The 15,795-nt window shown below is 48.2% G+C and overlaps 1 long non-coding RNA gene across 2 annotated transcripts in view; it reads left to right on the top strand.

Moving 5' to 3' along the window:
- The window catches only part of LOC126913383 (uncharacterized), a 31,252-nt gene extending 16,622 nt beyond the window's left edge, over positions 1 to 14,630 (top strand). Inside the window, exons 2-6 of one of the 2 annotated variants that reach the window (XR_007708584.1) lie at positions 8,875 to 8,941; positions 9,105 to 9,152; positions 9,976 to 10,181; positions 12,989 to 13,070; positions 14,494 to 14,630. This is a non-coding gene — a long non-coding RNA (uncharacterized LOC126913383). Of the gene's footprint in view, positions 1 to 8,874; positions 8,942 to 9,104; positions 9,153 to 9,975; positions 10,182 to 12,988; positions 13,071 to 14,437 lie in introns of both variants that reach the window. The other variant, XR_007708583.1, reaches the window with a different exon arrangement.
- The last annotated feature ends 1,165 nt before the right edge of the window (positions 14,631 to 15,795 follow it).

Genomic DNA, 15,795 nt, shown 5'->3' with positions numbered 1-15,795 from the left:
ACTGAGCTGAAAAGTGCCAGCGTGCTGGCTCTAGCCACACGAAGGTTATGCTGAAAAGGGCTTGTCACAAAGGAGATGAGTGCAATGCCTTTCAGATGGCTGCTGCACTTCAGGAGAGGGTCAGGCTGGGTGTCAGGAAAAGGTTCTGCACCCAGAGGTGGTCGGGCACTGGGACAGGCTCCTCAGGGACGTGGTCGTGGCACTGAGCCTGTCAGAGTTCAAGAAGCCTTTGGACAAGGCTCTCAGACATAGGGTATGATTTTTGTGTGGTCCTGTGTGGAGCCAGGAGTTGGACCTGATGATCCTTGTGGGTCCCTTCCAGCTCAGGAAATTCTTTGATTCTGTGATTCCCAGCTCCAGAGGAAAGGAGGAGGTAAGGCACCAGAGCAGCAGCAGATGCCCATGCTGACCTGGCCCATCGAGCACCTGTGGCATGTCCACTGTAGAGCAGCATTCAAAGAGCAAAGAGACTGGCATGCTGCTGCCAAAAGCATTGCTGCTGCCTTCAGTCTGTCCTTTATACATATATGATCCATGTTGTGAGCTCTCATGAAGTTCCTGCGCACTGTGGGAGCCGCCTGCAGCTCTGCTAGCCGGCTGCTGCAGTGAGAAGGGGCGCAGTGCAGGATGCAAGAAAAAGCCAGATGAGTTTCCTGCTCTTGTGGCTGCAACAGGGGAGCTTAGCAACTTGATAGCATGCACCAGAGAGCTCAAAACCAGAGGCAAGTAGAGACAATCTGGTGTTTACCATCTTGTAATACCTCCTAGGTTTTAAACCAGCAAGGAGCCTTCTCTATAATCTTGGGATATTGTTCAGCTTTTTTAAAGTAAGCATGTAAAGAGGTTTAGAAAGCAGCACAATCAGCTAACTAGCTACAAAAATAGCTGAAGAAATAATAAAATAGATGCCGTACCTCTATGACCATGTTGAGGCAAAATAACAGTAAAAAAAAAAAAAAAAAAAAAGGCTGGCGAGTCTGAAGCGATGTGTACAGGAATTCTGTTGTTGTTTTTTGTTCCTACGCACATGCCATTCGTGTGAGGTGGTGTTTGTGCTCCGCTCGCCGTGGCTGCGAACGTCACTGTCTGGCACTGCACAGGTAATGGATTCGGGGCAGCTTGCAGGTGGCGGCACAAGGCTGCGCTTGTTTTCCTTTCCTTTTTGATTAACCGCGCTCCTCCTGCACCAAGGTCACGGTGTGGCGGGGAGAAAAACGGGAGAGGAGAAAAAATGGAAAAGTATGTGCAAGAAGAGGTGGAAATTAAAAAGTTTGGGAGCCCTCTCCGCTGCCCCTACCTCTCCCCAGCACACCGATAGCACTGGGGCTGGTGGCCGGCTCTCCACCTATGTGCTGCCTGTGCCGAATTGTGGGTGCTTATGGACCTCAGAGGATCAGGGCTTCAGGGCTGCATGGGGATGCCCGAGGGATATAAGTGCTCGGCGTCGCTGGGGCTGGGCTCTGCTCATGGCCTCGGGTGCTCTTTGCAGTCAGCATTTGGGTACGAGGCAAAGCTGTCGCGGGTGGGAGATGCCAAGCTCTTGCCCCCAGCCCCCTCGCTTGGCTCTCTACAACACAGGAGTCCACATCCCTGGGGTGAAACAATACGTGGGGTTTTTAGCAGCCTAGCGAACAGCTTGCTTCCTGCACGGGTTTTGTTGCCTTGGCTTTATTTATTTATTTTAAGGTTACAGAGCATCAAAGAAACATAGGAAGCCGGGGACGTTTGCCACTATAGAAATGCTACCTCGCTGGAAGGGAAGTCATTTTTAGCCAGACGACTCAATGTTTGTTATCCTTCAGTTAATACAGCCAAACGTAACTTGAGTACCTGAGGCAGCGGGAGCAAAAAAACAAGCTAACTTCAGCCCATGCATTAAGGATTCTCCTTCTGAGAGCTGTCTCAAGCAAAGCCCCTTGTTTTTGCTTTTTCAGGCTGACCGCTAACAAGATATAAAGAGGAAGCTGGGCATCCCTGATAATATTAAGGTTTAAAACATTAAAAGGTATTATATATATTAAGGTATTATATATATTAAGGTATTAAAACATATGGTTTTAATAAACAACAGCAACAACAAAACCAAAGAACCTTTCAGGACTACTTTACAAGTACGACTCCTTGGTGATGTCTCAGCACATTCTTAATTTTTCTGCTCCAATTTCTTTTCCTTCTTGTTGCTAGGCCTTGAGTAGTCACTTGTAGGGATTAGGCATGATTTGTACACAAGTGCATAAAAACCTATTGGCCCAGGGGGCCACTAAATAGTCACTATAATAGTGATTTCCTCCAGGATCCCTCCTCCATAAACCCACGCTCTAGCAAATGAAAGCACCTCAGTCCAGGAGCCAGAAGTGCTTCAAGAAATGTGGAAAAAGAGCAAGTCGTCAGTCCTTGGGTGATGCTAGGAGCGGGTGATGCTCCATGCTACAGACAAAGGAGTGACAAGAGCCTTGTCCTCTGCCCACATGGACCGAAGGGTTACACCACTCCCTTATTCTGCATCTAATAAATGATTTAACCTTGAGGACTCTGAAAGACTTTCAATGCCATAAACAGGTCTTCCTGTCCCGTGTCCTGTCTTGAGCTGCATCCCCCAGTATGACGAGCTGGGGTATGGAAGGAGCCTGGAAGGAGAGGTGTTTTCCAGCCGCTGCAGCCTGTCACCAGCAAGGTGTGATTATCTGAAGTGCAAGCATAAGGCACAAACAAATATGATCACTGGATGGTAATTGTGTTTCTTTGTTTGAAACATGGAAGTTGTCTAGGAAATATATATCTAAGAGGGATTTTATAAAGCACAGACAACTTGTGTAAAACATTCTGGAGACTGAGAATTTCAGCTTTTTATGAGATTTGTGATATTTGCTGATTTCAGTTACTGAAATGAGACAAGCCTGCTATATTACAGTCAGTGTTTCTGCTTCCTCCTTGGAAAGGTATGTGGGGAAAAAAAAAAAAAAAAAAAAAGAAAAAAAAAAGATTAAAGGCAAAACAACTCTGAGCAGAATGAGAGAGAATCATTTCAAGTTTTGGGTGTAGTTTCAGGTTGTTCTTTATTTTATCTGAACCGGTTGTCCCACCCCTAATTACAACAGCATTAACACATTCCTGGGTGTGGCCACTTGAAATTCTCAAGTGGCCAAAAAATTTTCAGCTACGTAATGTACTTAAGGTGAGTATCGGCGGACCACTTTCAATTATGTATCCAGAGTCACAGAAACACAGCATGGTCCTGCTGGCCTCTGACCCTGTGTTTGCTTTAGTCCAGGAGGACCACGCCGTTCCTTTCCTCTAAGGTCTAACCTTAGTCAGCATCGCTGCAGGTTGTAGTCTCCCCGCCGCAGCCCAGATAGGCAGATAAAGCACGCTGGCAGTCCTACAGAAGGAACAGCGGGGCCCTAGCAGCTCCCACCGCATTTCCTTCGGGAGTTTTGGGGGCGAGGCTTTTTCTTTTCAGCTTTGCCCAGATGACGCTGCTGGCAGTCTTGTCCATCTCCTTCTCCCTTTGTGGGTTTTTCTCAAGCCAGGTAAAAAGTACAGTTCCCACAGCAGATGGTGCAGCTAGACACCTGGCTTTTACTCACCAGTAGCTTTTATCTTGTTTCTTAGGGCCCATGGTAAATGGCAGTGCGTGCGAGACACCACTTACAGTAAGTTTGTGCGTGAAGTTTGTGCGTGAAGCCTCCTCTGGATAATCTGATAGCTTCATAGCACCCAGCAGCCTAATTTGGCTTCAAAACACGGAGTTTCTCCCTCTTCTGACTCCACGGAGACAAGTAACATTTGGAAAGCTTTCCCAACAAACCGAGATAAGGTTCGCTGCTTCTGAAAGTATGCATTGTTAGTAGCCACATGGATATTTACAAACCTACCGTAAAAAATAAACATGCCGTGGAACTGGACTGAAAGCCAAGAAAACCTGATCTAACATCTAAGAACACGGGCTGCAGTGTTGGGTTTCATGAGCTGTGTGTGGGAAGCCTCAGAAGTTTGGATGCTCCACTGGGACCTGGAAGCACAAAGGTGCTGCACAGTTGGTTTTCCCTTTTCGGTTTGGTTGACTGGTTTCTCATGAAATTTGGCTTGGTTTGGTCTTATTCTTTATTCTTCTCGGCTGTTTTGCCTGCAGAGGCTGGTGTTGGAAGCTCAGTGTGAGAATTGCCTTTCGTTTTTGTCCTAGCTATTAAGAAGTGAGGACACTCCGGAGCTCTCGCGGAGGGACGCGGATGAAATTCCAGCCTCATGGCGGAGCCACGTGCCTGGTCGATGGGTTGGGACCCCTCATCTCTCCTTAAGCGTGGGTTTTAAGTTGTCATGCAAAGTGAAATGTTGTCAACAGGTGAAACCGAGCTGCACCTTTCTTCCTCCCTTTGTGTGTCATCTCATACGCTCAGGACAGGCATCTAGAGGACACAAGGGGGGGGGAGTCAGGCTCCTTTGCATAGAGAATGGGAAAATATCGGCTCTCCCGTGGTGAATAGGAAGTCTTTATCTCTCAGCACTGAATAAATAATCCTGCAGAAATACTGAAAACGATCAAAGAATAAGTGAATCTTTTAGTTTTCCTTATGCATGCTCTTCCCGCTTTTACTTTTCTTACCATCAGTCTGTGTTTATTAGGTTCTGCAAGCTTTTAATTTATTTTTCAAGGATACCCTGTAAATATTTGGTGCCAAACACCCAATAATTTAGGCCTGTGATCCAGACTGGTGTCACCAGCAGTGCTCAGGGCTGCACTGTGTGTTACGCAGCCCTGTAAAACAACTAATCTGACAGATGGGTGAGAGGCTTTGAGACGATCTGGAGGTGATACGATATGATATGATATGCTGCTACCAAAATGCTCAATGTGTATTCTTTTACTGAAAAAAAAAAAAAAAAAGAATTTGCGATGGTTGCTCACATTAAAGAGAAGGCCCAGTACTATCACAAAGCAGACAGACGTGTGAACAACTAATGGTGGTAGACTCATTGCTATTAAAATAAAAGGTAGGCAGAGGTTCCCGGGACTTGCTCTTCACAGTTTTTTTCCTGGCAAAGGGCTCGTCAAGGACAAGACACATCGGAGGACCGCGAACTTTTTTTAGTTGTGGCAACAAGAGCACCAGCAACATGTAAACACAAGCCCCAGATAAGCTGGAAAGGTTATCTTTCGTTTAAAAGGCATCCTTGCCGTAGATCAAGCCAGACACAATCTGTATGCTTCCCAAAGGGAGGAAATCTTGCTCTCGTGTACCCAGGAATAACAACATCCATTTGCTGTGTACCCACTTTTGCCTGCCTCTAAGCGAACACTGCGCCGATCTCACTTGCAGATGGCGTATTTCTGGGCAGCAGGCCACAGCAGCAGCACCCATGGACAAGCATGTTTCTGTGCTAAATGTATGCCAGAAATGTCGAGGAGAAAAACTCCAGAAATGTCGAGGAATCTTTTAAGCACACACAAAGACACCTCAGGAGCCAGAGGCTTTCAGGAGAGCTTAAACCGTGCTTCGGCGTCTAAAGAAGGGACAGCATTTCAGCATCCTGAGCCTGTAGCCAAAGAGGTAACTTCTGTGAGCAGGCAGAATACTTCAGAAAACCCAGTGTCTATTTTTAGTGATGAAAATATACATGAGAGTCTCTGGAAATCCTTCTGCAACTGAGGCTTGGTGTCCCTTTGAACATCTGATCTCAGTTTTTGTCAGTCTCTCTCTGCAGTGAGTTGAAGTAAATCATGCGGCCACTGGGATTTTCAGACGGGTATTTTCTGTAGTTTATCTATACACGAACATCTTGCTGTGCTCTTCAAGTGGCCGCGTGCCTCGATATAGCAGCTGCCTCTTCTGCTTCACTAGAAGAAACAAAGAGGGGAAACGGTGCTGCATTGCAGGCTGGAAAATGCCAAGGTCAAATGGTACGATGCTTGCATGGCCACTGAGAACTTGGTTTGCTGGAGGTATGGACCTAAGAACTGCCATTATCAAAGGAGAAAGGGCAGGATACAGTAGATTATAGTGGGGAAAAAAGTCCTGGGTAATACGGGTTGTGGAAAATGCTGAGTCCGGACGCCTGAAAGGGTCTCCATGGGACCAGCCAGCATCCAGCCAGTTGTAGCGCCAGGTTTGGGTCAACACGACCTTACTCCTTTGGGTCCTCCCAAACGCATCTGCAGGGTGCTCCCCAGGGGCACAGGAGAGGGCTCTTCAGCTGAAGCCCACCCCACACCTGCACCACCCACTGCCACAAGGAGCCAAGACCACCGAGTGAGGGAAATGACACAGCAGCCACTGCTGAGAGGGTGCTGCCGTGCTTCCTCTCGAGCAGCAGAGAGGTTTTAACTGCTGTGCCTCGCTTCCTGCCCCGTGTAATGCTGCTTTCTTGGTGCTGCCCTGCATTCGCTCTGGGGACAAGGGCAAGGAGGAAGGAGAGCCCAGATGGTCGCATTCAAAAGCTCCGAGGAACAAAAGGTCCCCCCCTCCTCTTCCTCACGGGGCTGCTGGCTGCAGCTGGCTGCCCCTCGCCTTGGCTTTGCCCTGCTAAAGGATGCAGTGAAAGGAGTTCCCCGAGCAAAGCGCCGGGGTTTCACCGCGCTCCTGAATCACGCCGCTTTCTCTCGGTGACGTGCCGGAGGTGCCTGTCAGAAAGCCCTGCCAGCCACCACCTTCCGCTTTAAAGGTTATTCGGCGGCGTCAAGGGATTCCCTCAAACGACTGCGAAAAGTCTCTCTGAGCAAATTACGAAGCTTTTATTATTTATTTTGTTTTCCGTTCCTTTCTGAAGGAGAGGATTTGTGTTACCATAGCCATTGAGCCCCTGTCCTTCTTCAGCTGAGCCTTCGGCTCTGCCTGGCCTCCCAGAGCAAGTCAACCATGTCACCAGATTTTCCCAAGGAAAGCCTAGGTGCAGCTACAGGTCACCCTGAAGACAATCCTCTCTGTGACCACGGTCTCTTTTTAATCAAGCAACCGTGACTCAGTCACTTACAGGAGGTCTTTACAGGCACCTGGGGATGGTGCAGATGGGGTGGGTGTACCTCGTCCCACTGTGAGCGCCTGCAGATAGCTCTGTTTGCTCTAGGCTCCCTTTATCGTCAGTGGGGAATAGCAGGCATTCCCGTGCCGTGAGTCATCACGTCTCTTTTAGACGTCGTCTACCCAAGGATGAGGCAAACTGTGTCCTAGAAATGCCTGCTTCTCCCCATTTTCCATACACAGCTAACTCAGGTGTAAATGTTTTAGGCCTTTGTTTCCTATTTGTTCACAAACACAGATGTTTCCAAAGGAAAAAGAAATTTCCTCCTCCTCTACCCTTTTCTTTTATGATTTCTCATCTACAGTTGTTTTGGGACTGCAGATGAATTCTGTCCTGTGATACTTCAGGGACTAGCCCTCTCTGTTCCCTCCTCCCAGGTGTGATTTAAGAACCCAAATCTGGAAGACTGGTTGCCACCTGGTTGCGTGGCATCCTTTGGAGGAGTGGGTGACCGAGTCTTGATGCAATAGCTGTGCTTCAGCTAGGAAAAAATGTTGCTTGCCTACAAGAATTTTGTCTCTTTGATGTGTTGAATATGTATTTACGTTCTGTTACAGATCAGGGAGCTGTAGGCACCGTACAAAAATAAATCGCAGATACCATTGTTCTCCAGTTGGTCTGCTCCCTCCTACCCTTCTCTCTGGAGCAGATAGCTGGATTCTTGTTTGGGGGCCTGGTGAGTTTCAAGACAGGGCTTCTGTCTGGTATTTCCGCATTATCGTGGCCCCGATTCAGTGACATATTTGCATGCCTGGCTCCAGCCAGAGGGGGCCACCCGTGAACATGGGATTGGGCATGGGCTCAGGGCCTTGGCTGTATCAGGACCTTCCTAAAGAATCGGACTCTGTGCAATTCCTCTCTTTCCTGCTGCTTACTTATTGTCAGTGTTTCTACTCCCTATAGGTGCTGGGAAAGACATGTCCTTGCTTTCAGTCAGAAATGATATCATCACCTGCCCTTAGCAATGTTATTCTCTTTCCTGCTGAGCTTAGGCAATACTGCAACATGCCTAAACAGTGCATCCACAACAAGTAATGGCACCATCTTGCTTTCAAAACAAATCTGTGGTGGGTGGAATTAGCCATGCTGAATGATGCTGGCCTGATTGATAATGATCAGTGAAGAAACTGCTTCAGCTATTCAGTCATTCACCTCTGGTCACCCTCATTTTGGAGAGGGTGGGAACTACTTGTACTCTGTCTTCATACCACCAAGAGGAAGAACTGCTGGCATTTTTTAATCAAATGTCCATTTAGACGGGTGATTGGTAAAGAACGGGGAGGAAAGAGGGGCATTTCCACATCACTTGTTGTGGTTGTCCCTAATCTGTCTCCTCAGTTTATTTTTGCCTTCTGCCTCTAGTGCAAATCTGGCTGCTCCCTTGAACAACAAAAACCACAAAACACCTGCCTACAGCCTGTCCTGTGCACATATAGATGTGGTATTTCCTTCCTGAGCTAAAAGGATATCTGAGTAAAGGGAAGAGCACTCAGTTTGTGGTAAACAGTTTGGCTGAGTTTTGCTTGTTATGTGTGTCCAGTTTTTCAGAAATGTGTGAGAATGAGTTCAAAGAACATACAGCCAGTTCTGTCATCTCCAAGTCTGATCTTCCACCTTTCCAGAGGACAGCTGCCTTGAGAGCAGCGTAACTCGGAGCTGCATGCTCATAACATGAAGTAGAAGAGATGGGCCTATCTCTGTCTTTCAGTTCTCCATAGGCAAAATTATTACAGGTGGGGCAAAACACAAAGTCTATGTTTTAGGATGCCTAGTGTCTCCCATTACATAAAACCCTGTGTTAAGATGGCTAGACATTTGCCAGACTGCAACTGTTTGAAATCAAGTTTTTCATTACAGGTGTCTGCATCATCTGGAAGGTACATCCACTGAAATGTTTCCTAGAAAAAGGTTAGGGCAGAACAAGGTATGTATCTTGTTTTTAAGGACCTGTTCTTCAAACTGCTGTATTGGTCCCCATGTTCTAGAGCACAAGGTCTGAAATATGGCAGGAATTGTGTTAAGGATGGATGTGTTTTTCCCCTTTTCTGTGAAAAACCAACTTAAATTATGAACTTTCTCATGAATAGCACATAAAGAGGAGGCCAGGTGAAGAAAGGAAGATGGACTAGAAGATGGTAAGCCAGAGCTTTAAGAGAAAAGAGTAAGGCCTGGGAGAAGGTAAGGGAGGTGAGATGGGGGCACATGAGCAGAAGAGAAAAGGATATGGGTATCAGGACAGTTTGTGAAGGGAAGGCAGAAAGGCTGGTCTGATTCAGAGAAAGGAAGGAGGAGGAGATATCTGGGAAAGGACTTGGAGTTGGGGTCACTAGGAGAGGGCTGAGGTTTCCCCCAGAAATTTGAGAGAAAAGACTGAGGAGAGGTGAGGTCCTTCTGCAGAGTGCAAAGGGACAGGTTGTCCAAGGGAGCAGTGCTTTGGCCTCTGGTGTTGTAGAACAGAGGGACATCTTCAGTGGGACACAGGAGGCAGAACCCTGTGGTTAGATAAAGGTTGGTTTGTCTCTTTGAAGAGACAAGGCTAAACGGAAGCTGAAGGGCAAGAAGAGAGCCTTATCAGAGACTAGACTTCAATGTCAGGATGCTGGGAGGCAGGAACTGGAACCAGGAGCAGGTCTGAGCTGCAAGGAGGCAGGGCTTGGGCACAGGGCAACAGGTTGGTGCCTGGCAGAGCAGCCGAGGGCACCTGGGGAGGATTGTGTTGTGGCTGGAGAACCGTGCAGCTAATCCTCAGTTGTCTGAGTTTGTTAGACCTTAGATGCTAGAGAGGCTGAGTGCTGCCAACTGCAAGGCTGATAGCTCTGGCTGGGGGAAGGCTGGCTGGAAATGATGGGGACTTCAGCTGTAGTCACAGGAGAGGACAGCCAGGGAGTTAAAGGGGAGAAGAAGGCAGGGCTGCCAGAAAGATGCTTGCTGACCTCTTACTCTTCCTCCCAACTCCAGGGTGTCAAGCCTGCACAGGGCACACAGAAAAACACTTACTGCCTTGAGTGTACACCACTCTCGAACACAGACTGGAAACCAAGCTGGAGAGTCCTACGGTTGTTCTGCTGCCAACAAAGCCTCCTGAAATGTGCTAATTACATGTGTCTGCTTATGTATAGATTGGTAACAGGGATGCCCCAAATACATATACATGTAAAATACAAGTAAGTGTATCTAAAAGTGTATCTTAAAGTGCATGGAAGTGTAAAATGAATATTGTATATTTTCCCAGTCTGAATCTCAAATATGTCTTGTCTAAAATGATGTCTTAGAGTCTGGAACTCTATTTGAACCTACTCTGCAAAGCTTGTGTTGCAATGGGAAACAAGTGGCTGACACCAAACTGTAACCAGCTGTTCCTTCAGTTTGGCTATAAGTGGAAGCAGGAGAATTTGATTTGCAGACATGCTGCAGGCTTTCTGATGCAGCTTAATGTGGTAGTGTCTGTCAAAGACACTGAGCCCTCTATAATGCTGAGTGCTGGGAAAGCTCAGGCTCTGAGAGCGTCACACTTCCAGTTCCAGCACCAAAACTAATATATCCATTCTTCTTGCCTCTTCCTCAGTTTTCCAGCTTTAAATGGATTTTGTGAAGCTGGGTGGGGCCACTTGGCAAATGTCATGATACATTAGTGATGGGGAGTTCAGAAAACACTGAAATAATTGGGTTTTAGAGCAGTGCTGGAGAGAGGTGCAGCACACAAGGCCTGCAGCCACAAGTTCATAGGTACAGAACAGGCTGAAGACTAAAACAGCAGTGCACTGGCCATCTCATGCTCTGAGTGAGGTAAGAACTTGAGGAGCAGGCAATTAGAAATTGTTTCCCAAGGCAGACAGACAAAGACGATGATGTAAGGCCACAGGTGGCCTTAATCATAGCATTTCCTAACTTTGGACTCCGCACCTCCATTAATGTTGTTTGTAAGGAGCGCATTACGTGCTGTGAGGAACTGATGCTGAAGAACAAACATCAGCTATATGAGCAGGATTTCTCTGGTATGAGGGCAGACTTTGCCTGAAGGGCCACCCTCCAGACATTCCTCATGCAGACAAGTCTGCAGGCACCACTTAGGGAGCTGGTGCTTCCATAGGAAGGCTTCATATCGGGTGCCCTTCAGGACATAATCTAAGGGGAGGGAAATGACTTGTTTTTAAAGGAGATACACCCTTTTTCCCCTTACATTTACATCTGTCGGGGTCTTGAGGACACTAACAACCCTTAATGGCCTGGACCAGTCTCACCTGGGGCCTTCCCCCACACCCAGCCCATGGGTCCAGGAGACCAATTTCAGCTCGGCCTGGGGCTGTCTGTCCCTGCCTGGTCCATGCTTTAGGTGTGACTGTCTCCAACCCTGTCTCCCAGATGGCCCTGAGGCCTGTGCTGCTGAGAGCCTGTCTCCAGCATACTGTGGGCTCTTTGAAAACTCCTCAGGACAGCGCTGCTCATTCTGGTACCTCCTGAGCGTGAAGGTTTCATGCTGGTCATGAGCTGGGCCATCCTCATCCTGGTCAGGAGAAGAAGGCATAGAAACCCTTCTCTGATTCAGTAGCTGGCCGATACTATCCTTTTACTACGGTCCAGCCCTCTGCCTTGCCATCTCACCTTGAGGCTTTGCTGCCAGAAGGCAAAATGCTCTGTAAAATCTCTGCGAGAGCTGCTGACCACGCTGAGGAAGCAGGTGTATCGGGCGGGCCGTGCACAATGCCTGCCTGCTTGCCAGTTTTCCTGCTCACTGGGCATAACACCGTGGGTCAATATGTAACTTGGGGTAATGGCTTCAGATGACACCGAGAACAGCAAAGAAACATCCCACACGATACACTGTGTGTGTGCCGTGTGGTTTTGGAGGGGAAGGAGGAGGCCTGAGGTGAAAATCCAACCTGCTCAGCTACAGCTATTTTGATCCTGCTGGGCCAAAATAGATTCAGGTTATGGGAGGTTTAGGAACAGACTGACTAGCTGTCCCCTCTACAAGTCTCTTTCCAGGCTAATCTGCAGGAGCAGAGAGAGTATGAGAAATTTTCCTTGGGATAGTCCCAGATTGTTCTGATCTATAAAAAGGGCATGAGGACTCTCAAAAGAGACCACACTCCCTTGTGACGTGAAGCCCTTGTGCACAGCAGAAAGAGAGTTTTGACCGTTCTTGGAAAAAGACAGAACTCAGTGGAAGTGGGCTCAGAAATTTGCAATAAAAAATTAAGCCTTGGAGATTTTACTCTAATAGCTGTGCATGTCCAAGCGTGCTGCTGCCCGACTGGCTCCGTCTTGCACTGTCTCCCCTCCTCGTGCCCCTTCCACCTGCCCCGCATCTGTGCCTTCTCATTCATCAGGCACTGCTCCTCATCTAAGCGAATCCTCTGGCACGGCTGCGGGCCAGATGGCAACAACCCCTCTGGCCGAGCGCCAGTAAAGCCCAGGAACTTGCCAGTTTGTGTTGGCTGCTGCCATGTATTTAGCTTTCTTTCACATTTTTGTGATACTACATCATGTGGATTTTGTGTGTGCATGTGTCTTTTCCTCCATCTATTCTGGAGCATTAATTTAGATCCAGTCCTCGTGGATCTTCTTGGCTCATTGATTTAGTTTTGTAGGTCCCGCTCACTGGACCTCACTGCACACTGGATTGTGAGCCTCTGAGGAAAACCAAAAAAAAGGGGTTTTATAAAGCTCCTGGCAAGGTGACCCCCCTGTCCTGACTGAGGTGTAGGCAAATGCCCGCATAAGACAAACAAAAGGAAAATAAGTTTGACTTCAAATAGTCCTTGAAGCCAGTTCTTACAGCACCTCATCAGTATTTGCCTGTGTAAGGTGACACTGTCAGGCTGCTTTGCTTTGTGTTAGTGGCAAGTTTGGTGATGGTTCCTTGCTCTTGTGATCTATCATGGATCTTGTGATATTTGTTGCTTTCTAAAAGCCTGGATGTTTGTGGTCACATGAGAATCTGAGACATTAGTTTTTCTGCTGTTTCTAGGCCTCATGGTCACAGGGAAATGGTTAAGGTCCTCCACAGTGAACCTGAAGACAAGGATATCAGAAGACAAATAGACCTTCAGGTAGGCTGAGGTTTCGTTGTTTACCTGTCTTCTTGTCCTTTTCAAAGCACGCTGCTTAAGTCACTATAATCCAATGTCACGGTGTGGGGAAGCTTGAATCACAAACTTTTAAGCACGCAAGATTGGTTGTATTTTATTTAGGTAGCAGCTCTGTGTTACTCTCCTTGCTTATACATCCTCCTCAGGCTTGCTCTTTATCCTGACATTAGACCACAACTGCATTTTTTCCTCAGGAGCAGTGAGTACAGAAGTTGGATAGGAAACTGGTAATCCATCAGAGAACTCATCTTTTCTTACCCACGGTTTTCTAGGGAAAAAAGACTGCACCACGCTGAGGTTATGGACAGCTTTGGAAAGTCCAGCACTGAAGTTCTGCTGTGGTTGCCCCCCTCTCAATCAGTATGGGATTTCCCCCACCTCGGCCCGCAATTTCTAGCTCTCCTAAGTATGGAAACTGGGAAACAATGGAAAAAATGAGGCAGCCTGCCCTTTCAGAAGACATTTTGTAATGTCACTGTGCTTCCCTGCTCACAGCCCGTAGGTGATGTTGATCGTGTTTACAGGAAATGCCATGAGCAATTTGCAAAGTGAAAGCAGCTTACTCTCGGGTTAGGGCTTGCCTGGCTGGGAAGTGCCACGCCGCGCCGCATGCGTGGAGAGGAGCAGCCTGAGGAGAAGTTTGTGCAGTTCTTCCAATGGTGGTGCAGAAATGCAAGGGCAGCTTGAGGCCAGCGTGACATGTCAGAAAGCCCTAGCTTAAAGTTGCCACCTTACTAGAGGAAGCCATTTCTAGACCTTTTTTCACCTTATCCTGTTGTATATTTACTCCAGGATATGGCACAGATTAAGCCCAAGAGCACACATACCAAGCGCTTCTGTCAGTCCCAACAAATTCCCTCCCTCAGTGTATCACATCGCATTTCTGCTAGTCTGGAATTGGAGATGGGTTTGGCATTTCTGTGGGCTTACACCAGGGCTGCGAAGACTCCTCAGCCACTGTCTGGAAAGTAAAAGAGACATGGTGTTGAAAAAACTCATTGCTTTTCAGTCCCTCTCAGGGGCCTACAGCTCTTGGGGACAGCAGGTGGCTGCTGAGCTCTCCAGGTAGCCCTGCTCGTGCCTCAGTGCTCCCACAAACAGTGTGATTCCCGAGCATGTTGAGAGCTCTCCCTGCTCTGTTCCTGCCTTCCCATGTTTCCTTGAAATCCTCTACTTGCCATTCAGAGTGAAAATCTGGGTTAAACAGTGCAATTTCTTCCCAGTAAGTTCTAGTACAAAAACTGGGGGGAATGGGGTAGTGGGTGGGAAGGAGGAGAGCAATGGAAATGTACCACAGCACCACATCTACTCGGCTCCTTGTTTCATAGTGGGGTACCAGCCTCACCAAGAGCTCCTAGCCAAGATCTACATCTTCTGTGGGCAGGATGGATGACGCTAAACCCAGCCGTGCCCTCAACACCACCTGGAGAGACGTCAGCCTGCACTGGCTTTCCACTGCATGCACCAGCAAGGAGGGCAAGGCACTAGCTGCACATGGTCCCCAGCCTGCATCACTTTTCAACCAACAAACCGCATTTTCAGCCTGCAGAAAATGAAAATAAATAAATAAATCATAGCCCTAAGAGGTCTCAATGGAATTGCTGTGGATTTTAGATGTGTTGTGGCTGCTTTCAGTCTCTCCACTCACTCTTCGCATCGCACCACTGCCTGCTGCAGATCCCTGTCTGACTGTGCCTTTTTCCCAGCCCCTGCAGGGCTGGCAAAGTTGGCCACATTGCACAAGGCAAAAGCCTCAGCAGTGGCTGGGGGAAGGAAGCAGAAGCCTGAAGATGTGCCTTGTAGCAGGACTTAGCCAGGGAACACCTTCCCGTCTGCAGGGTAATCCTGTTAAGTAACGCAGTGCCTTACCTTACCCTATTGCACATTTGACCCGCTCTGTCCCCACTATAACCAGCTGCACTGGATATTGACAGAGACCAGGACCTGACTCTGTGGGAAACCATCTTCCACGAGTGCTCAGCCCTGTTTGAGACCACCCCTGTGCCCCTGTTCCTTCTCTTCAGCGCAGCCATCACTTTGTGCCTGATTTTGACAGGCTGAGCTGTCTCCCGTGAGCCAATGCACTGTAGTTTATGCCTATGCACTCCTGTGCTGTCATTCCCAGCCCGCTATCATTTCACATCAGGGTGCTCTCCACTCCACCTTTCAGCTCCTTCTCATTACTGTGGGCACGCACATGCCATTATTAGTACTCCGAGACGCAGAACAGGACCGGGTTCCTGTGCCAGGATCTGTAAGGAATGATCCTGCCAGGGAGCAAACACAGCTGAGCTCAAGAAATAGGGCAGGCAGGGAGCACACCCAGCATTCAGAGGCAAGGGAGGCTGCCTGTATTTAGGCAGCACTGGCCCTTCCTGGCATTTCTCCTTGTCCTTGCAGAAAGGAAAAGATAAAAGAAGTACCCAGCCCAGCAGAACACTTGATTTAGTGCTCCCTCTTCTTCTCAAGGTGTAGCAACCTGCCAGGGATGGGGAGGCACACAGAGGGAGGTGGAGTGACATGGAGAAACATGGCAGGATATGGGGCGATGTGGAAAGACGTGGAGGAATGTGTAGGGACATGGAGGAACATAGAGGAGGGCAGGATCTGGGGCAGGTGTGGAGAGGCATCCCATCAGCCTGCAGCTGGAGGTGCCTGGTCAAAACCCTGGGTTGATCTGGGAAGA

The sequence above is a fragment of the Cygnus atratus genome, chromosome 1 (assembly GCF_013377495.2).
Source record: "Cygnus atratus isolate AKBS03 ecotype Queensland, Australia chromosome 1, CAtr_DNAZoo_HiC_assembly, whole genome shotgun sequence".
NCBI lineage: Eukaryota > Metazoa > Chordata > Aves > Anseriformes > Anatidae > Cygnus > Cygnus atratus.
The sequence above is the reverse complement of the archived record's forward strand: the minus strand, read 5'-3'. Positions and strand labels throughout refer to the sequence as shown.